We start from the raw sequence: 24,208 nt of genomic DNA on the forward strand, positions 1-24,208 counted from the left end.
TAAGCAATTGATGTGAAAATGTTTTTCTTCTGAAGACCATTTTCCTCTTGTGATTGAAGGACCACAACGAGCTCCCCAGCCCGAACGACTGGCATTGGATTCTATAATTAAATCCGGAGTTTTTCCAAAAATGGCTCTCCCGTTCCAAGCTTCTATATGGGAGAGCCACCACGAAAGTTCTTCTTTGGCTTCGGAAGAAAGAGGAATTAAATGGAAATATGAAAGACCTTTCTGAAGATGAAAGATTTTCAAACGTTGAAGTTCCCTGTAGTGAAGAGGGGCAGGGAAAATAGCCTGAATAGAGGATGAGAGTAACCCAACTATTCTGGCTATAGTCCTGATGGGAACCAAAGATAAAGAAAGAGTTTTTGAAATATCTTTCTTGATATTCACAATTTTCTCTCTGGGAAGAATGAGTTTAGATTTCAATGTGTCTATTTGGAAACCTAAAAAGGTTAGAGATTTGGTTGGAGAAAGAACTGATTTCTCTTTGTTGACTAAGAAACCTAAATTTTCTAGAATATATATAGTAAGATGAAGTTGAGAATTTAAAATGACAGAGTTCTGATTCATAATCAAAATATCGTCTAAATAGATAATTAGACGAACGCCTCGAAGGCGAAGCCAAGTGATTATAGGTTTCATAAGTTTGGTGAAGATCCAAGGAGCTGAAGATAAGCCGAAAGGCATACAAGTGAAACACCAAGTCTTTCCTTCCCAAACAAAAGTGAGAAATTTCCTGTGTTCTTGGGCTACAGGGACTGTAAGATAAGCATCTGTCAAATCTAATCTGACTAGAAAATCGTTGTCTAAAAGGCAATCTCTGAGAAGATGAATACCTTCCATTTGAAATGTTGATAGACTACGAAAGCATTTAAGGATCTTAAATTTATTACTGGGCGAAATTGGCCGTTTTTCTTCTTTACAATAAAAAGATTGCTTAGAAAGCAATCTTGAGAATTTAAAGCCGGTTCTATGGCTTGTTTTGAAAGAAGATTTGATATTTCGCTTTGAATGGAAATTCTGTCTGAAACTGAAAATTTTATTGGAAAAGGTGGAAGATTTTGAAAAGGAGGAGAAATAAAATCTATAAAAAGACCTGAAACAGTTTGAAGAACCCATTGATCTGTAGTGATCAGGCTCCAATTGTGTGAAAAAAAGAGATATTCTGCCTCCTATTATGTTTTGGGAAGAAACATGAGAAGGATGAAAAGAAAGGTTTACCTTGTGGAGTACGGGATCTTTGTCTCGAATGCTGGATCCTTGGGTTCCAAAATCTTCCTCTGGTAGGGAAGAATCCTGTAGAGACTGGGTTTTGAAATTGTCTCTGGTGTTGGAATTGTTGGTTTGAGAACTGAGACCTATTGGGGTATGAAGCATGGCCGGGAAAGCGGCCTCTACCTTTCCCAGCCTGTTCAGAGAAACGATCTTGATAAAAGATCTTTTTCATGGACGTTCTCACTTTATTTAAATTAGAAAAAGTATTTACATAACTGTTTAATTCCTTAATAAATGTGTCTCCAAATAACAAACCCTTAGTGTCAGGATGAATTTCATTAACAGCAAAGTCACATACCCTGGGATCAATCCTTCTAAGTATATTGTGTCTATGCGCAGTGTACATTGCTGAGTTAGCATTGCCTAAAAAGGTAAGCATTCTTTGTAGCCATTCTCTTACAATGACTGGATCTAATAAAGAACTATCGTAAACTGCCTGTTCCGATAAGTCAAATAATTTAGATAGGGGGCCAATAGTATCTAACATTTTACCCTGACATATCTTCCAATCCCTATCCATTCCTTTTTTGAGTTTAAATCCTGGAGAACCTATAAATTTTAAAAAAAATTGATCCACTTCTGGAGTGCAACTTGCATTATTTGGAAGAATGGGTCTGGGACATTCAGCCCTCATTTTATTTTGTGAATCCCTTTTTAAGGGTTGGCGTAATTGGTAGTCAATAAATTCAGCAATATATGAAGAAGGGCACCATTCTGAAGATCTCGGATGATGTAAATCATCTGAGTTGAATCTTGGGTTACCCAAACAATCAAAAAATGTAATTTTATCAGATTTCGGATGTTTGTATTTTTTCAAACAATTTTTAAATGTTTTAATCTTCAGAGAAGCTGAAGAATATTCAGAAGAAGATTGAGAACAATAATCCTCAGATTTAACTGATTCCAATGAGGAATCAGAATTAAATTCGGTCTCAGAAACATCATCAAAATTTTCTTTATTGGCCAAAGCCTCTCCCATTAGTAACCTCTTGGGAGTAGAGGATAAAGCAGGTGTTTTCCTTCCTTTCCTGCAAGGAACAGAAGCACTGGCAGCCAATTGGCGAGATTTTTTTAATCAGTTTTTTACTTGTTTTAACCGCACTGGAAACGGTTCTTTTCCTTTTAACTGCCTTTTTAGAGGAAGATTTAATTAAAAGTGTGATTTTCTCTAACATAGAATTCATAGAGACATCAATCATTTTTTGAACACCCTCAGTGTTCAATTCAGTATTCTGAGACATGTTGAAACATTTTTTATATATAAAAAAATTTCTAAATAAAAAATTAAATTTGAAAATGAATTTAATATTGAATGAAAAATCTAATGACTTAATATAATTACTAAACAAGTCAATAAATGAAATATATAACATTTTTAATTATATATATATATATATAAACAATGACCCCAAGGAAATGACAATAATATAATAATATAAATTTAAATAAATTTAAATAATAAGCTAAAGTTGTAATATACTGACAGGGCAGTAGATGGAGACACAGGCAAGAACATGAGTAATAAACAGTAACGAAATGACACAAACTGGAATTTAACCAAAGCGCAACAAACTATCCGATTCAATTATCACAGCTGTAGTGAGGTAAAAGGGGCGGGAAACGAAATACGTGACTACGTATTAGAAAATGGAGATGAGTGCATATGCGCATGCGCAAACAGCCGAAGACTCAAAATGGATGTCGGAAAGAAGAAACCCTGAGCACCGAGCACCGCAAGGAGAATAAGAAACAAAAACTGCGTAAATCAATGCTAAAAACCCAGCGCAAAGGTAAACAATAAAACCGGAAGGGGAATAAATAACAAACAAAGGAAAAAACAATAATTATGTTAAAAGGTTTATAAAAAACAGGACAAGATAATTGAAAAAGTTTAATAAATATATATAGACAAAAGAGTCATAGAAAAAACGTAAAAGAGAATAAAATAACAAGAAATAAAATTGATATTGCTATATTCAAATAGCACAATACTTATCTTTCCTGCAGCAGTAAAAGAAAGAGAATTTTCTGCTGTATATTGGACAGTTTATAGGTTATATTATCAAACTGATTGGCTACTTTGTTTTGGTCTAATCAGTTCTCCATTGCTATTGGTCACTGATCTGTATACTGTTTTTACTGTCCTTTTCAAATATTGACAGTTATTTGTATTTCTTTATGTATACTTTTAAAACTGCATTTAAGTAGTAAAAGAAAGAAAGCAAAATATGAGTCTCTGGTCTTGTAATAAAATCAACTGATGGATGAGAACAGGTTGGTTACTGATCAGCTGATTACTTCACCTGTGCACTGGTTTGGCTTTAATGAAAACCAGGCATGTTGGGGGTACTTGAGGACCGCTGTTGGGAAACACTGGACTAGATCATTGGTTTTCAAACCTGTCCTCAGGCCTCCCCAACAGGCCAGGTTTTATGTATTACCTTTTATGAGAGCAGGTAAAATAACCATGTTTACTAATCAGCTGATTATTTCACTTGTGCTCCAGTTTAGATAACCTAACAAATGTGGCCTGTTACGGAGTCCAGGGGACAGGTTTTAAAACCAGTGCTTTTATATCTTAAGATTGTCCCCTGGGTGTGCGCTCACCCCTATTCTTTATTTTACTCCTGCTGATCTTAGAAAAGCAACACACGGAATTTTGCCAAGGAGCTAGGTTTACCTTCCTTATACTTCATACTGGCAGACTGCCTGCCAGTACCTAAGATAGTGTTTAACAGTGTGTGTGTGTGTGTGTGTGTGTGGGGGGGGGGGGGGTTAGTGAGGGAATAGAGCTGTTGTGGAGGTGTCAGGTGGGAAGGTTATCTGTAACTACTGCTAACAGTAACCTTACATGCTACCTGATTAACCCCTTCACTTTTTGGAATTTCAGAAGTGTGGTGCACAGTTGCAATTAGCAGTCTTCTAATTGTCAAAAACAATGGCAAATCCATGCATGTCTGCTGTTTCTGAACAAAGGGGACCCTAGAAAAGCTTTTACAATCATTGTCTTATGACTGCAGTAGTTTTGTGTAAATCATTTCAGTGAGAAACCCAAAGTTTGTGAAAAAGTTAATGATTTTTTTAAATATGATTGCATTTGGCAGTGAAACTTTGGCACGAAATATACCAAAATTTGCCTAGATCAATACATAGGGTTATCTACTAAAAATAAATATATAATGCTGATAGGTAAATAAAAAAACAAGGCTCTTTCTGTTTAAATGGAGTGATAGCAAAAATGTTAACATTCACTGGTACTTGGGGCAAGTGTTCTCTAAAATTCCCATTCCTTAAGGGGTTAATAATTAAACAACATGCCCAAACGTTTGTTTTATTAGAATGAAATGTTAGGTAAGTTTAGAAAATATTTCCTAACTTTTAGAATTTTTTGTTTTTGTTTTAATACATTGATGTCATGTTATGATATTGAATAGGGTTAAAGGCACATGGTAGTCAAAAATAATTTACATGCTTTAAATAGATGTATATAATTCAAAAAGTTTATGTCCATTTTTTTTGTTTTATCAAATGTTAGTCTTTTTCCCATGGTATCCTTTGTTGAAACCTCTTTTTATGAGAGCATACTGATGTACACTCAGGATTATAACTGTCACTATATTAAAGCATTGTTTCCTGCAGTGTTATATAGATAATGTACATGGGGTTTTCTCATTACTTTTTTATAATATTTGAGTAAAGAATTATGCCCAGAAAACATTTGAACTTTTTAGAGTTTTTTTTATGTGTTCATAAATACAATAATGCTAAATACGTCGTATGGTAATATGCAATATTTTTTTTTCAACAAAGGTAAATAAAATCACATGAAATGCTTAGATTATATAATATTTTAATAATGTTAAAGGATTCTCTATTCTAAAAACAAATTGCATTGTTATGCAATAATATTCAAATTGTACAATTTCTACCACTATCCTAATGCATTACAGCATTTTATTATTGCACTGTTTTTTGCATATAACAATGTGTTTAACCCCTGCAAAGGTGTTAAACACACAGTTAAAGGCAGTTCCAGAGCAGCAATGCACTATTGAGCTAGTTGAACACCGGAAGATAACTGAATACCGTCTCTTTCACCTTGTGTTTTTAACATCATGCTTCTTCCTTCACTAGTGGTGCAAGGTGTGGCTATAGAGCGTGGCTGATCACAAATCCTGGTCCAAAGGAGATATAATCTGTTTCATCAATGGATTAGATCCATGACTGTGCCTTTTGTGTACAGAAATAGTTCAATTTTTAGAATGTTCCAGTGCCTTACAGTAAGCTTTTAATAAGATAATTTATATTGTTATAGTGTGTTGTTGCTTTAACAACCTGAAACAGGTACATGGCATCTGGGTGAACCCCCACTTGTCCAAAATTATGAAGGTGATTCAGAATATCCAGGGAAACAAAAGGAAAATCTTTGGGGCAGCCACATTTGGCCTAAAGATATGTGAGGTAATCCACATACAGTAAAATTACACAAAACATATTGGAATTTTAAAGCTCAAAATTGATACATTGCACTCTGGGGGAAATGTTTTTTATGCATCAGAAAAGTATGATGCAAACTTTCTTTGCAAATATAATTATTTGATGTGGGGAACTAGCTAAGCTTGTTCGTATACAGAAGTCATGTCCAATAATCCAGACCAATCTCACGTTTTATTCTTGTCACACACCCTCTCCAATTCCCTGTTAGTTTAGAAGATCTCTTTTTAATAATATGTTAAAGGGACAATAATATGTTAAAAGGACAGCAATAAATATGCATAATGAAACAAATTTGCAATATATTTTCATTATTTATTTTACATCCCATTCTTGTATTTTAGCTCTGAAAATTGAGAAATTTCTAATACTCAAAACTTGAAATGCACCCTGCTGACTTCTCAAGGCTAACTCCGGTACACATCTGTTCCTAATTGGGTTTTACTGATATCAACTGCAAATAAATGTATTTTATATTAACTTGCGTGGTAGCCTGCTGACTAAAGCCCAGATTGGCTCCTCCAAATAAGGTAAATGGTGGGTGGAGTTTGGCTATTGAAAATAATTGCAGTTAAAAGGATGCTAATTTGATTTAAAAATGTTAAGACTTGGCTGATATGATATTCTATATCAACACACAAATAAATGTCTTGTAAGGTGTTTACTGTTTCTTTAAATTGTGCAAATCATGTTATCCTTCAGTCTCACACACTTTCCTTCTTCTCTCGCTCTTTTTTTTTTTTACCTGTGCACTTTTTACCTTGGGTCAAGGTTATATATGTATAGTGAATCAGATCAATCCCTAGGAGCAAATCCAATGTCTATATTTAACTTCCGTTTATTGTTAGGATATTAAAAGGACACAGAACCCAATTTTTTTCTTTCATGATTCGGAAAAAGCATGCAATTTTAAGCAACTTTCTAATTTACTCTTATATAATTTTTTCTTCATTCTCTTGCTATCTTTATTTGAAAAGCAATAATTTAAGTTTAGAAGCTGGCCCATTTTTGGTTGACAACATGAGTTGTGCTTGCTGATTGGTGGCTAAATGCACCCTGCAATAAACAAGTGCTGTCCAGGGTCTGAACCAAAAATCTGCTGGCTCCTTAGCTTAGATGCCTTCTTTTTCAAATAAAGATAGCAAGAGAACGGAGAGAAATTTATAATAGAAGTAAATTAGAGAGTTGCTTAAAATTGCATGCTCTGTCTGAATCATGAAATAAAAAAATGGGCTTAGTTTCCCTTTAAAAGGCAGGACCCCATGCTGGTAAAATCCTCCCAAGGCTAATGTTTGTGTTATGAATGTTATTAACACATTATACTATATGATACGATGCTTTACACATCGGACATTATCCCCACTCACTCCTCACTCGTAATGAGTTAGACAGACCAATCCCTGCAATTGTATAGTGGAACCACTAATAGTTGTACTATCTTGCTGCGTAAATGTTGCGAGGAGAGCTAATACGCTATGATTTAGTGGATATTAACTGTCCCACCTCCAATAAGTGCATAATCATTGAACGTTATTTAGATTGGTATTATTGATTATTAAGGCGGCACAACAAAGTAGCGGTCTTAGCAATTGCGAGGTGAGGCTATGATATTGATACAGTGTTTTGGTTTATATGAGAAAGAAACAGCTGAAAAACGTACATATTCTTTTTGTTGTCTTTTGAGAAATGTGTTCTGATTAGGGTCTGTGTTTATGACATCAGGGTTACACATATACATTTGGTTTCTTGCTATGTCAACTGTTTTGGCACACTTTTATGTGAGGGGGAGGATCTATGCTTATAAAATGTTTGTATTTTCACTTTTTTTTTTTTTTTTTGCTGGTCTGAGGAAGGGACATGCTCCTAAACGTCACCTGGAATAAAACTTTTGTATCATCATTTATCAGTCCTGCAAGTGCAGATCTTTATGTTATTGTTGTCACTATCCTTGTGATTTTCATTATTTTTCAGTTTTGTATGTATCAAATTGCTATGATTTAGTTTTTTCTTCTCTCTAGTTATACATGATTAGCTACATCAACAATAATCATTATCACTATCATGTTTTTTCATATGTGTTTAAACATTTTAAATAAAAATAACAAAAATATATTTTTTTGTTAACCACTTCACTACTGAGCCATTTCTAAACTCTCTTCTACAGCTGTTTTAAGTCTTGTTTAATTACATTTCTTTTTTAAGACACAATGAGTCCACGGATCATCTTAATTACTAATGGGATATTCACCTCCTGGTCAGCAGGAGGTGGCAAAGAGCACCAAAGCAGAGCTTTTAAATAGCTCCTCCCTTCCCTCCCACCCCAGTCATTCTCTTTGCCTATGTTGTGACAACTGGGAGGTGGATTTCCTGAGCAGATAGACCTTTCATCCGGGGGAGTGGGAACTCCATCCGCAAGTGTTTTCCAACTTGATTCTCAAGTGGGGTCAGCCGGAATTGGATCTCATGGCATCCCAATAGAATGCCAAGCTCCCGAGATACGGGTCGAGGTCCAGGGACCCCCACGTGGAACTGATAGATGCTCTGGTGGTTCCTTGGAACTTCAGTCTAGCATACAGTGGGGCAAAAAAGTATTTAGTCAGCCACCAATTGTGCAAGTTCTCCCACTTAAGAAGATGAGAGAGGCCTGTAATTTTCATCATAGGTATACCTCAACTATGAGAGACAAAATGTGGAAACAAATCCAGACAATCACATTGTCTGATTTGGAAAGAATTTATTTGCAAATTATGGTGGAAAATAAGTATTTGGTCAATATCAAAAGTTCACCTCAATACTTTGTTAGATATCCTTTGTTGGCAATGACAGAGGTCAAATGTTTTCTGTAAGTCTTCACAAGGTTGTCACACACTGTTGCTGGTATGTTGGCCCATTCCTGCATCCAGATCTCCTCTAGAGCAGTGATGTTTTGGGGCTGTCGCTGGGCAACACAGACTTTCAACTCCCTCCAAAGGTTTTCTATGGGTTTGAGATCTGGAGACTGGCTAGGCCACTCCAGGACCTTGAAATGCTTCTTATGAAGCCACTCCTTCATTGCCTGGGTGGTGGGTTTGGGATCATTGTCATGCTGAAAGACCCAGCCATGTTTCATCTTCAATGCCCTTGCTGATCGAAGGCGCTCAAAATCTCACGATGCATGGCTCCATTCATTCTTTCATGTACACAGATCAGTCGTACTGTTCCCTTTGCAGATAAACAGCCCCAAAGCATGATGTTGCCACCCCAATGCTTCACAGTAGATATGGTGTTCTTTGGTTGAAACTCAGCATTCGCTCTTCTCCAAATATGACGAGTTGTGATTCTACCAAACAGTTCTACTTTGGTTTCATCTGACCATATGACATTCTCCCAATCTGCTTCTGGATCATCCAAATGCTCTCTAGCATACTTCAGACAGGCCCGGACATGTACTGGCTTAAGCAGGGGGACACATCTGGCACTGCAGGATATGAGTCCCTGAGCGGCATAGTGTGTTACTGATGGTAGCCTTTGTTACGTTGGTCCCAGCTCTCTGCAGGTCATTCACTAGGTCCCCCCGTGTGGTTCTTGGATGTTTGCTCACCGTTCTTGTGATCATTTTGACCCCACGGGGTGAGATCTTGCGTGGAGCCCCAGATCGAGGGAGATTATCAGTGGTCTTGTATGTCTTCCATTTTCTAATTATTGCTCCCACAGTTGATTTCTTCACACCAAGCTGCTTTCCTATTGCAGATTCAGTCTTCCCAGCCTGGTGCAGGTCTACAATTTTGTTTCTGGTGTCCTTCGACAGCTCTTTGGTCTTTACCATAGTGGAGCTTGGAGTGTGACTGTTTGAGGTTGTGGACAGGTGTCTTTTATACTAATAACAAGTTCAAACAGGTGCCATTAATACAGGTAATGAGTGGAGGACAGAGGAGCCTCATAAAGAAGAAGATACAGCACTGTGAGAGCCAGAAATCTTGCTTGTTTGTAGGTGACCAAATACTTATTTCTCCTGTTCAGTGTAGTCAGTCCACGGGTCATCCATTACTTATGGAATATATCTCTTCCTAACAGGAAACTGCAAGAGAATTACCCAGCAGAGCTGCTATATAGCTCCTCCCCTCACATATCATATTCAGTCATTCTCTTGCAGCCTAACTAAAAAGGAAGCTGTGAGAGATCGGTGGTGTTTTTTTAACTTAGTTTATTTCTACAATCAAAAGTTTGTTATTTTAAATGGCACCGGAGTGTGCTGTTTATTCTCAGGCAGCATTAGAAGAAGAATCTGCCTGGGTTTTTTTCTATGGTCTTAGCAGACGTAACTAAGATCCACTGGCTGTTTCTCATCTGAGGAGTGAGGTAACTTCAGAGAAGGGGAATAGCATGCAGGGCTCCCCTGCAACAAATGAGGTATGTGCAGTAATTTATTTTCTGAGGAATGGAATTGACTGAGAAAATACTGCTGATACCATTGTAAAGTAAGTTCAGCCTTAAATGCAGTGATAGCGACTGGTATCAGGCTGATGTGTGTGTGTACACTGAATGTATTTTTCTAAGGAATGGAATTGACTCTGAAAATACTGTTAATACTGAAATAATGTATGAGCCTTAACTGCAGTAAAAACGACTGGTAGCAGGCTTATTAATAATAATACATAACTTTCAAATGTATGTTTAAAACGTTTACTGGCTTGTTAATCGTTTTTGTGAGGTACTTGGTGATAAAACTTATTAGGGCATGATTTTTACCACATGGCCATTTTTGTTTTCTGCATAGAAACAGTTTCTGAGCTTCCCCACTGTTGTAATATGAGTGGGAGGGGCCTATTTTAGCGCTTTTTTGCGCAGTAAAAATTCAGTCACAATCTGTCTACTTCATCCTCCATGATCCAGATCGTCTCTAGAGAGCTCAGGGGTCTTCAAAATCCATTTTGAGGGAGGTAATCAGGCACAGCAGTCCTGTGACAGTGTATTTGACTGTGAGAAAAACGTTAATTATATAATTGTTATCCGTTTTTGGGTACTAAGGGGTTAATCATCCATTTGCTGGTGGGTGCAATCCTTTGCTAACTTAATACATTTACTGTGAAAATTTGGTTGCTATAACTATTTTGGTCATTGTTATTTCAACTGTGTCAGTTTTTCTGTGCTTCTTAAAGGCACAGTAACATTTTTTATATTGCTTGTAAATTAATTTTGAAAAGTATTTCCAAGTTTGCTAGTCTCATTGCTAGTTTGTTTAAACATGTCTGACTCAGATGAATCTCTTTGTTCACTATGTTTAAAGGCCAATGTGGAGCCCAATAGAAATTTGTGTACTAATTGCATTGATGCTACTTTAAATAAAAGTCAATCTTTACATGTAAAGAAATTATCACCAGACGACGAGGGGGAAGTTATGCCGACTAACTCTCCTCACGTGTCAGTACCTTCGCCTCCCGCTCAGGAGGTGCGTGATTTTGTGGCGCCAAGTACATCAGGGAGGCCCTTACAAATCACTTTGCAAGACATGGCTACTGTTATGACAGAAGTATTATCTAAGTTGCCAGAATTAAGAGGCAAGCGCGATAGCTCTGGGTTAAGGATAGAGCGCGCGGATGAGATGAGAGCCATGTCAGATACTGTGTCACAGTTTGCAGAACGTGAGGACGGAGAGCTTCATTCTGTGGGTGACGGATCTGATCCAGGGAGACTGGATTCAGAGATTTCCAATTTTAAATTTAAGCTAGAGAACCTCCGCACATTGCTAGGGGAGGTATTAGCGGCTCTGAATGATTGTAACACGGTTGCAATTCCAGAGAAATTATGTAGGTTGGATAGATACTATGCGGTACCGGTGTGTACTGACGTATTTCCTATACCAAAAAGGCTTACAGAGATTATTAGCAAGGAGTGGGATAGACCGGGTGTGCCTTTTACCCCTCCTCCCATATTTAGGAAAATGTTTCCTATTGACACCACCACACGAGACTTATGGCAGACGGTCCCTAAGGTGGAGGGAGCAGTTTCTACTTTAGCTAAGCGTACCACTATCCCGGTGGAGTATAGTTGTGCCTTTTCAGATCCAATGGATAAAAAATTAGAGGGTTACCTTAAGAAAATGTTTGTTCAACAAGGTTTTATTTTACAGCCCCTCGCATGCATTGCGCCTGTCACTGCTGCGGCAGCATTCTGGTTTGAGTCTCTGGAAGAGGCCATTCGCTCAGCTCCATTGGATGAAATAATCAACAAGCTTAAGACACTTAAGCTAGCTAACGCATTTGTTTCTGATGCCGTTGTGCATTTAACCAAACTTACGGCTAAGAACTCCGGATTCGCCATCCAAGCGCGCAGAGCGCTATGGCTTAAATCCTGGTCAGCTGACGTGACTTCTAAATCTAAATTGCTTAATATTCCTTTCAAAGGGCAGACCTTATTCGGGCCCGGCTTGAAAGAAATTATTGCTGACATTACGGGAGGTAAGGGCCATGCTCTACCTCAGGACAGGGCCAAATCAAAGGCCAAACAGTCTAATTTTCGTGCCTTTCGTAACTTCAAGGCAGGAGCAGCATCAACTTCCTCCGCTCCAAAACAGGAAGGAGCTGTTGCTCGTTACAGGCAGGGCTGGAAAGTTAACCAGTCCTGGAACAGGGGCAAGCAGGCCAAGAAACCTGCTGCTGCCCCCAAAACAGCATGAAGAGACGGAAACGGATCTAGTGGGGGGCAGACTTTCTCTCTTCGCCCAGGCTTGGGCAAGAGATGTCCAGGATCCCTGGGCATTGGAGATCATATCTCAGGGATATCTCCTGGACTTCAAAACTTCTCCTCCACGGGGGAGATTTCATCTTTCAAGGTTATCAGCAAACCAAATAAAGAAAGAGGCGTTTCTACGCTGTGTACAAGACCTCTTACTAATGGGGGTAATCCACCCAGTTCCGTGGACGGAACACGGGCAGGGATTCTATTCAAACCTATTTGTGGTTCCCAAGAAAGAGGGAACCTTCAGGCCAATCTTGGACTTAAAAATCCTAAACAAATTTCTAAGAGTTCCATCATTCAAAATGGAAACTATTCAAACCATCCTTCCCATGATCCAAGAGGGTCAGTACATGACCACAGTGGACCTAAAGGGTGCCTACCTTCACATACCGATTCACAAGGACCATTACCGGTATCTGAGATTTGCCTTCCTAGACAGGCATTACCAGTTTGTAGCTCTTCCCTTCGGATTAGCTACGGCTCCAAGAATCTTTACAAAAATTCTAGGATCACTTCTGGTGGTACTAAGACCGCGAGGCATAGCGGTGACTCCGTACCTAGACGACATTCTGATACAAGCGTCAAGTTTTCAAACTGCCAAGTCTCATACAGAGATAGTGCTGGCATTTCTGAGGTCGCATGGGTGGAAGGTGAACGTGGAAAAGAGTTCTCTATTACCACTTACAAGAGTTCCCTTTCTAGGGACTCTTATAGATTCTGTAGAGATGAAAATTTACCTGACAGAGGCCAGGTTATTAAAACTTCTAAATGCTTGCCGTGTCCTTCACTCCATTCCACACCCGTCAGTAGCTCAGTGCATGGAAGTAATCGGCTTAATGGTAGCGGCAATGGACATAGTACCATTTGCGCGCCTGCATCTCAGACCGCTGCAATTGTGCATGCTAAGTCAGTGGAACGGGGATTGACCAAGGGGATGACCTTTCGCAGGCCAGATTGGACGATTGTAACAACAGACGCCAGCCTTCTAGGCTGGGGAGCAGTCTGGAATTCCCTGAAAGCTCAGGGATTATGGACTCAGGAGGAGAAACTCCTCCCAATAAATATTCTGGAGTTAAGAGCAATATTCAATGCTCTCCTAGCTTGGCCTCAGTTAGCAACTCTGAGGTTCATCAGATTTCAGTCGGACAACATCACGACTGTGGCTTACATCAACCATCAAGGGGGAACCAGAAGTTCCCTAGCGATGTTGGAAGTCTCAAAGATAATTCGCTGGGCAGAGTCTCACTCTTGCCACCTGTCAGCGATCTACATCCCAGGCGTGGAGAACTGGGAGGCGGATTTTCTAAGTCGCCAGACTTTTCATCCGGGGGAGTGGGAGCTTCATCCGGAGGTCTTTGCTCAACTGATTCGTCGTTGGGGCAAACCAGATCTGGATCTCATGGCGTCTCGTCAGAACGCCAAGCTTCCTTGTTACGGATCCAGGTCCAGGGACCCGGGAGCGGTGCTGATAGATGCTCTGACAGCCCCTTGGGTCTTCAACATGGCTTATGTGTTTCCACCATTCCCGATGCTTCCTCATTTGATTGCCAAGATCAAACAGGAGAGAGCTTCGGTGATTCTGATAGCGCCTGCGTGGCCACGCAGGACCTGGTATGCAGACCTAGTGGACATGTCGTCCTGTCCACCGTGGTCTCTGCCTCTGAGACAGGACCTTCTAATTCAGGGTCCTTTCAAACATCCAAATCTAATTTCTCTGAGGCTGACTGCATGGAGATTGAACGCTTGATTCTATCAAAGCGTGGCTTCTCGGAGTCGGTTATTGATACCTTAATACAGGCTAGGAAGCCTGTTACCAGAAAAATTTACCATAAGATATGGCGTAAATATTTACATTGGTGCGAATCCAAGAGTTACTCATGGAGTAAGGTTAGGATTCCTAGGATATTGTCCTTTTTTACAAGAGGGTTTAGAAAAGGGCTTATCTGCTAGTTCGTTAAAGGGACAGATTTCTGCTCTGTCTATTCTTCTACACAAACGTCTGGCTGAAGTTCCAGACGTTCAGGCTTTCTGTCAGGCTTTAACTAGGATTAAGCCTGTGTTTAAGTCTGTTGCTCCGCCATGGAGCTTAAACTTAGTTCTTAATGTTCTTCAAGGCGTTCCATTTGAACCCCTTCATTCCATTGATATCAAGCTGTTATCTTGGAAAGTTCTGTTTTTGATGGCTATTTCCTCGGCTCGAAGAGTCTCTGAGTTATCTGCCTTACATTGTGATTCTCCTTATCTGATTTTTCATTCAGACAAGGTAGTCCTGCGTACTAAACCTGGGTTCTTACCTAAGGTAGTTACTAACAGGAATATCAATCAAGAGATTGTTGTTCCATCTCTGTGTCCTAACCCTTCTTCAAAGAAGGAACGACTTTTGCATAATCTGGACGTAGTCCGTGCCCTGAAATTCTATTTGCAGGCAACTAAGGATTTTCGTCAAACTTCTTCCCTGTTTGTCGTTTACTCTGGACAGAGGAGAGGTCAAAAGGCTTCGGCTACCTCTCTCTCTTTTTTGGCTTCGTAGCATAATACGCTTAGCCTATGAGACTGCTGGACAGCAGCCTCCTGAAAGGATTACAGCTCATTCTACTAGAGCTGTGGCTTCCACCTGGGCCTTTAAAAATGAGGCCTCTGTTGAACAGATTTGCAAGGCTGCGACTTGGTCTTCGCTTCACACTTTTTCAAAATTTTACAAATTTGACACTTTTGCTTCGTCGGAGGCTATTTTTGGGAGAAAGGTACTTCAGGCAGTGGTTCCTTCTGTTTAATGTTCCTGCCTTGTCCCTCCCTTCATCTGTGTACTTTAGCTTTGGTATTGGTATTCCATAAGTAATGGATGACCCGTGGAATGACTACACTTAACAGGAGAAAACATAATTTATGCTTACCTGATAAATTCCTTTCTCCTGTAGTGTAGTCAGTCCACGACCCGCCCTGTTTTTACGGCAGGTCTAAATTTTAATTAAACTCCAGTCACCACTGTACCCTATGGTTCCTCCTTTCTCGTCTGCTTTGGTCGAATGACTGAATATGATATGTGAGGGGAGGAGCTATATAGCAGCTCTGCTGGGTAATTCTCTTGCAGTTTCCTGTTAGGAAGAGATATATTCCATAAGTAATGGATGACCCGTGGACTGACTACACTACAGGAGAAAGGAATTTATCAGGTAAGCATACATTATGTTTTTCCACCATAATATGCAAATAAATTCTTTCCAAATCAGATAATGTGATTGTCTGGATTTGTTTCCACATTTTATCTCTCATAGTTGAGGTATACCTATGATGAAAATTACAGGCCTCTCTCATCTTCTTAAGTGGGAGAACTTGCACAATTGGTGGCTGACTAAATACTTTTTTGCCCCACTGTATCTATTTCCTCCGTTTGCTCTTCTTCCTCACGTAATTGCTCGAATCAAACAGCAGAGGGCCTCGGTGATCCTTATAGCACCGGCCTGGCCTCGCAGGATTTAGTATGCAGATCTGGTGGAGATGGCATCTCTGCCACCTTGGAGACTCCCGTTGAGGAAGGACCTTCTAATTCAGTGGCCCTTTCTTCACCCAAATCTAGTTTCTCTAAAGCTGACTGCTTGGAGATTGAAGGCTTAATTTTATCTAAGCGGGGGTTCTCTGACTCGGTTATAGAGACCATGATTCAGGCTCGTAAACCTGTAACTAGAAGGATTTACCATAAGATTTGGCATAAATATCTCTATTGGTGTGAATCCCAGGGCTACTCATGGAGTAGTTAGGATTCCTAGAATTCTGTCTTTTCTCCAAGAGGGTTTGGAGAAGGGTTTATCAACGAGTTCCCTAAAGGGTCAAATCTCTGCCTTACCTATTTTGTTACACAAACGTCTGGTGGATGTCCCAGATGTACAATCTTTTTGTCAGGCCTTGGTCAGGATCAGGCCTGTGTTCAAACCAGTTACTTCTCTGTGAAGTTTTAATTTAGTTCTCAAAGTTCTTCAAGGGGCTCCGTTTGAGCCTATGTGTTCCTTAGATATTAAGTTGTTATCTTGGAAAGTTTTATTTCTTGTTGCTATTTCTTCTGCTCATAGAGTGTCAGAGCTCTCGGCATTGCAGTATGAGTCTCCTTACCTTATTTTCCATTCAGATAAGGTAGTTTTACATACTAAATTAGGATTTCTTCCTAAGGTTATTTCTGATCAGAACATTAATCAGGTGATTGTTGTTGCTTCTTTGTGTCCTAATCCTCCTCCGAAAGAACGACTTCTACACAATTTGGACGTGGTCTGTGCTTTAAAGTTTTACCTGCAGGCGACTAAGGACTTTCGTCAGTCTTCTTCTTTGTTTGTGATTTTCTCAGGAAAACATAAGGGACAGAAAGTTACGGCTACTTCTTTCTTTTTGGCTGAAGAGTATCATACGTTTTGCATATGAGACTGCTGGACAGCAGCGTCCTGAAAGAGTTACGGCTCATTCCATGAGGGCTGTTGCTTCCTCATGGGCATTCAAAAATAAAGCTTCCGTGGAACAGATTTGCAAGGCTGCAACTTGGTCCTCTCATCAAGCAGTGGTGCCTTCCATTTAGGTTCCCTGTCTTGTCCCTCCCGTATCATCTGTGTACTCTAGCTTGGGTATTGGATCCCATTAGTAATTAAGATGATCCGTGGACTCATCATGTCTTAAAAAAGAAAAGAAAATTGATGCTTACCTGATAAATTTATTTCTTTTTTGACACGATGAGTCCACGGCCCGCCCTGTTTTTGTATACAGGTTGTTAGTTATTATAAACTTAAGACACCTCTGCACCTTGGCTTTTCCTTTCTTACCTTAACTTCGGTCGAATGACTGGAGTGGGTGGGAAGGGAGGAGCTATTTAACAGCTCTGCTGTGGTGCTCTTTGCCGCCTCCTGCTGACCAGGAGGTGAATATCCCATTAGTAATTAAGATGATCCGTGGAATCATTGTGTCAAAAAAGAAATACATTTATTAGGTAAGCATACATTTTCTTTTCTTTCACCTATTAATTGAAAACTGTGCTTTATGTAGAAAACTAGTAGGAATCAATATCTAATCATAAAATATTAGATAAATGATAAAACTACTCAAAATTATAATTTCACAGAAGAATGACTTAAATCAACAGTAAAAATTTTCCTGCATTTGTGTAATTAACATATTAGGTGAGTGTGATTTTTTTTTAATTTTTTTAAATAGATTAACACCTTGTTTGGTGCAATTGATTTCCAGTAGCCAAAGTCCACCTATCCTTTGCTATATGTGCAGGAGCCAATCCAGACTTGTTAGCCACTGTCATTACATTATTTTAGCAAAACATTCTTTGTTCTTTCAATTCTTACCACCTCTGTTGGAGCCAATTATGGACAAATACATGGCAGGGTTGCAGCGCAAAAAAATAGTTGTTGGTTCCAGGTAACTGTTAATACTATGATAATTGTAATCATATCCCTTATTTGAATAGTTGGGCACTTATCTTTTAATATATTTATTTGTATATTTCTATTGTAAGGGGCTTCTTTAGAGTCATCTCGGCCCTGAAACATAACCAGGATTGTGAGGTTTGTCATTTTTCTGACAATCACCTTGACAGTTTGACAAACTCAGAACCACTCATTTAAAAATGAAGACAAAAATATGTAGTCTGTTATTCTCTATGGATTGTGGGGCAAAAAATGGATTATCCAGTCCCAATGAGTTTGTCAATTGACCATGGTTATCGATCTTCTAATGGCAACATGGTCATATGACCTCTCATTGGAGGAGTGTTATATCTTCAATTACCCCTTTTTTAGTGCTTATATGGTTTAGACATGTCCAGTCCTCATTTGGGTTTAACCAATAGTACAATCGGCTAACACTTATGCCAGTTTAGTCTATGATAACGGGTTACATCTGAAACAAGTCAGATGTATCACTTGTCCTGTTATGTTTGTTCTATCTCATCTTTTTTTTAAGTTTTCTGATACCCATGCAGCTTGTTTGATAGTATTTTTTTTTTGCATTTAATAGACTTATTTTTTACTTGAATGGATCCAGACGGTCTTTTGCTATTTTTTCTTTATACTGACATTTTTCCCTATGTAAAAGTAATAAGCATTACCCCAATGATCACCTGTAAAAGTAAAAAAGGTTTATGCGCTCAAAACAAATATTTTGTTTCATAACACAAGTACATGAAGAGCAAGGTGACCTCCTTTGTATTAAAATAAAATATTCCCAGTGTCCCCAGACAGGTAAACCATTCTTTATAAATGGAGCACCCCTCATTATAAATTGGGGCTCGCTTGCCTATGCATCTTAAATAGTAAAGTAGATAGGTAACACAGGCAAAACTGCTTTGAATTGTGTGTATTTCACTGCAAGTACATGAATTTTAGTAAGAAGTACAATCCCTCAAGTGTAAATTTCTAGTGTGGCATTGAGGCTGAGATATTATTTGCACAAGAGGACTCCTCACATCTTGAGGAATGAGGATGTACTTCTGTATCTATGCATTTCTTCATTGTGTCAAGATATCCATACTGATGCAGTGTGAGGGGGTCTTCTGGTACCTTCTCATACATACACTAGAGAACAAGGAAATTGAGTGCATATGCAGGGAGGCAAAGAGATGAAATCTCTTTGCCACCTTAAAGGACCAGTAAATACAGTAGTTGCATAATTAACAAATTCATTATAAAAAGACAATGCAATAGCACTTAGGGGTGGAATTATCAGGGGCTAGATGCCCAGTGTTTCTAAAGACTGCTGCTCCATAACCTGTCCGCCTGCTCTGAGGAGGCGGACAGACATCGCTGGAAATCAACCTGATTGAATACGATCGGATTGATTGACACCCCCTGCTAGCGGCCACGAATCAGCAGGGGGCGGCATTGCACCAGCAGTTCACAAGAACTGCTGGTGCAATGATAAATGCCGAGAGCGTATGCTGTCGGCATTTATCAATGTGCAGCGGACATGATCCGATATTACGGATCATGTCCGCTGCACATCGATAAATGCCGACAGCATACGCTCTCGGCATTTATCATTGCACCATTCATGTACTTGCAGTGAAATACACACAATTCAAAGCAGTTTTGCCTGTGTTACCTATCTACTTTACTATTTAAGATGCATAGGCAAGCGAGCCCCAATTTATAATGAGGGGTGCTCCATTTATAAAGAATGGTTTACCTGTCTGGGGACACTGGGAATATTTTATTTTAATACAAAGGAGGTCACCTTGCTCTTCATGTACTTGTGTTATGAAACAAAATATTTGTTTTGAGCGCATAAACCTTTTTTACTTTTACAGGTGATCATTGGGGTAATGCTTATTACTTTTACATAGGGAAAAATGTCAGTATAAAGAAAAAATAGCAAAAGACCGTCTGGATCCATTCAAGTAAAAAATAAGTCTATTAAATGCAAAAAAAAAAATACTATCAAACAAGCTGCATGGGTATCAGAAAACTTAAAAAAAAGATGAGATAGAACAAACATAACAGGACAAGTGATACATCTGACTTGTTTCAGATGTAACCCGTTATCATAGACTAAACTGGCATAAGTGTTAGCCGATTGTACTATTGGTTAAACCCAAATGAGGACTGGACATGTCTAAACCATATAAGCACTAAAAAAGGGGTAATTGAAGATATAACACTCCTCCAATGAGAGGTCATATGACCATGTTGCCATTAGAAGATCGATAACCATGGTCAATTGACAAACTCATTGGGACTGGATAATCCATTTTTTGCCCCACAATCCATAGAGAATAACAGACTACATATTTTTGTCTTCATTTTTAAATGAGTGGTTCTGAGTTTGTCAAACTGTCAAGGTGATTGTCAGAAAAATGACAAACCTCACAATCCTGGTTATGTTTCAGGGCCGAGATGACTCTAAAGAAGCCCCTTACAATAGAAATATACAAATAAATATATTAAAAGATAAGTGCCCGCTAAAGCACATTTCTAAAGTATATAGACATGCATCATTATATCCACTACAACTGTATAATCTACATTTAAATGGCACATTTCTTCAGGAATAGCTTTAGATTTTTTTTTATACATATCGGATCATGTCGCTCGCACCTTCTTAAATATGCCCCTTAGTCTAAACTTAAATTACCTAGATTTTTTCCTGACAGATTTGTCTTTTTCCACTCCTCCTGTATAATGTGACAGTTGTCAGCCAATCACAAATGCATATACGTATATTCTGTGAATTCTTGCACATGGTCAGTAGATGCTGGTGACTCAAAAAGTGTAAATATAAAAAGACTGTGCACATTTTGTTAATGGAAATAAATTGGAAAGTTGTTCAAAATTGCATTCTCTATCTGAATCATGAAAGTTTAATTTTGACTTGAGTGCCCCTTTAACACCCAAATAGTTAATAAATGTTAAAAACAGCAGTCACTTTACAGTTGCCTCATTATTGAATTGGACTAATCCATATCTCTGCCTCTTTAAAACTGGAAGGAAAAGCAGAATTATTTTTCTATGACCTGCCATTGATAACTTTCCCAGTGTTCAGCAGCACTGCCAGCTTATAATGGAGTTTGATGAATTTATCCCAATGTTTTATATTTCATAGTAAATAGATTTCTCTCTAGAGAGAGGCAATATGAATAAATATTCATATTTCCTTCTATCATTTACAGCTCTCCCTCCCTCATCTCTCAAAGAATCTAATCTAGAATGCTGTCATTTTTAAGAAACATTGCTTTATCCAGGACATGCTTTTGTTCGAGGGAAATTTTTATTTCTCAGCTAGAATTCAGAGTCTGAAATAATTATTAAATTTCAATTAATAACACACCTTTGTTTATTGACAGTGTTCTGTAAGACCTATATATTTTTCTTCTCTGCCATCAGGTTCTGGAGTGAATAATTTTATTAGAATTCTTTCAGTTTCCATTAAAATATAAATACCAGTTAACATAGCATGAAAAACAAATAATAACAGTATTTTGCATTAAATTGTCATCTGCAAGTAGAAATATTGCCATTTTCTGTATGGATGCCACATTTCATTTTAGGTTTATTTTTTTCTCTGAGTGCTTTTCCGCTAAAGCACATTTCTAAAGTATATAGACATGCATCATTATATCCGCTACAACTGTATAATCTACATTTAAATGGCACATTTCTTCAGGAATAGCTTTAGATTTTTTTTTATACATATTTGTTTAGTGATTACATTGGTTCTGACATTGCAAACCCTTAAGGCAAAAGGATGCTGAAAAGCCTGCTTTTGTAATTGAGTGAGTGCATATGTTTGGGCTGCAAAATGTTGCAAAATCCTTCAGCGTGAAATTGTTTAAACAGAGGTAAAGACAAACCTCATCCAGTATCCTCATATTCGTGCCTTGGGCTTTCCATATTTTATTATTAGACTGGGATAATCTGTGAACTCTATACATTATTATGAGAAGTTATTTTATTGAGTGGCCTTTTTGTGTACATGTAAAACTGCAAAGTGTAAAATATTAGTATTAATAAAATCATTCAAAGCTGGATCGGATATAAAACATTTAAAATGTATTAAAGGGACAGTCTACTCTGCATTTGTATTGTTTAAAACGATAGATAACCCCTTTATTATCACATTCCCCAGTTTTGAATAACCAACACAGTTATATTAATATACTTTTTATCTAAGTCCACCAAAGAAAGCAAGTGAGAGTGTTAGTGTAAAAATAAAATATAACCTTTATTGGTATATATAAAATAGGACAACACAGTGTCAATAGAGCAGAGATGGGGCACCTCTGGCTGGCAGGCTTACGCGTTTCGGCATAGCCGTAATCATAGCATACTGAAGCCAGCCACAGGTGTTCCTTATGTACATAAGTAAGAACAACCTCATTGGCTAAAAACATATTGAAAAACAACACGCCCTGAGTTTATTTTAACCCCATACATACTGGTTGTGAAGTAAAGATAACAGAGCAACAAGAGGTCATAAAGCCACATCACAGATACATATATTATTCTGATATTCCTTATTGACAAATCATAAGTAAAAATATAAAATAAATACCATAATTCAATTGCCATTATCTACAGTGTACCTGTTTGACCTGAATATTTATTTAACAAAGCTATAATAGTACCAATTCTGAATTAAAGGTCAAATAAATGGCAAAGTGTTACCACATAGCAATTTAATTTATAGATACTTATTCTTCTGGTTTGTAGTTGTGTACCACACTTGAGAGTAAGGGCCATTTATTGAGGCTTCTAAGAACCTTTACACAACTATGCGGTCATATATGCCGCTTAATAGTTTTGACCCACTCTCTGTGAATACAACACAAAAAACAAAACCAGAGTATTTTTTAAAAATTACCTCTATGTAATGATGTTTACAATATACATATAGAGACACAATTTCCTATTATCTAAATTCATTAGATGACATATTTCTAGGAGATGGATTTATAATAAATTCTAGGAGTGGGATATATAATTAGTAGATATATCACTAGAATGAAACTGTAATATATATATACATATGTGTAGTGTGTAAAATGATTATTTATTTAATTAGTATAAATGAATAACAGTGAGAAAATCTTTAAGGATGTAACTGTATAAACATAACATGGAATGAAGAATTTATTTCTATTCCCAGTAGTTTATAAGATCAAACACAGAGTTCAATCCTTTTGGAACTCTGGTTTCCATCTTAAAAATCCACAGCATCTCTCTTTTAGAGAGTGCTATTTCACGATCACCCCCTCTTCTCAGTCTCGGTACCATATCTATAGGCTGCCACGAGAAACAAGTCAGGTCTTGTCCGTGGATTTGGGCAAAGTGATATACTATAGGAGTAGTAGCCTTGCCCACTCTAATGGTGGACAGGTGCTCTCTGATACTACTTCTGATGTCCCTTGTCGTGAGCCCAATGTATTGTTTTCCACATCTAGTGCAGGTAACGCAATAGTTAACAAAGGTGGAAGTACAATTTAGACAGAAGTTTACTTCATAGGAGATACTGGTCACAGTGGAGCAAAAGTGTTCTGACACAGTCAGATATTCACATGCCCCACATCTAGAGCTTCCACATTTGTAGGACCCTTTGCTAGTTAACCAAGCACTTCCTTGTGAGATGGATTTCGGTAGGACAGTTGGAGACAAGATGTTTCCTAAAGTTTTGTTGCGTCTATAGGAACATCTAAGTCCTTCTCTTACGCATTGTATTAGTCTATCATCTGCCACCAGCATATTAAAGTGATGTTTGACAATATTACAGACCTCTTCATACTGGTCGCTGTAGTCTGTCACAAAGGTTACCCCTTTCATGGTATCCTTGGCTTTCCGATCTTTGTCTTTTAATAAGTCTTGTCTGTTCAGATTTTTAACTTCCCTCTGGGCCATATTAACTACCTTTTTGGATAGCCTCTCTGTAGGAGGCGTTTTTTTAACTTCCATCATTTGTATCTCACCTTCTCTGGTGTCAGAGCAATTACGTTTTGCCCTCATAAGTTGGCCTTTCGCTATGCCATATGGCACATGCTTGGGGTGGCAGCTCTTGGCATGCAACAAAGAGTTGCCAGAGATTGGTTTTCTGTACAGACATGTTTTTACTGAGCCCTGAGGGCTACCACTACATCCAGATAGTTTATCTGAGTCCGTTGAATCTCACTCGTGAATCTAAGGCCTATGTCATTGACATTAAGCCCTTCAATGAATGTTTTTAGGACATTATAGTCACCGTGCCATAT

The sequence above is a fragment of the Bombina bombina genome, chromosome 1, assembly GCF_027579735.1.
Source record: "Bombina bombina isolate aBomBom1 chromosome 1, aBomBom1.pri, whole genome shotgun sequence".
NCBI classification, from domain to species: Eukaryota; Metazoa; Chordata; class Amphibia; order Anura; family Bombinatoridae; genus Bombina; species Bombina bombina.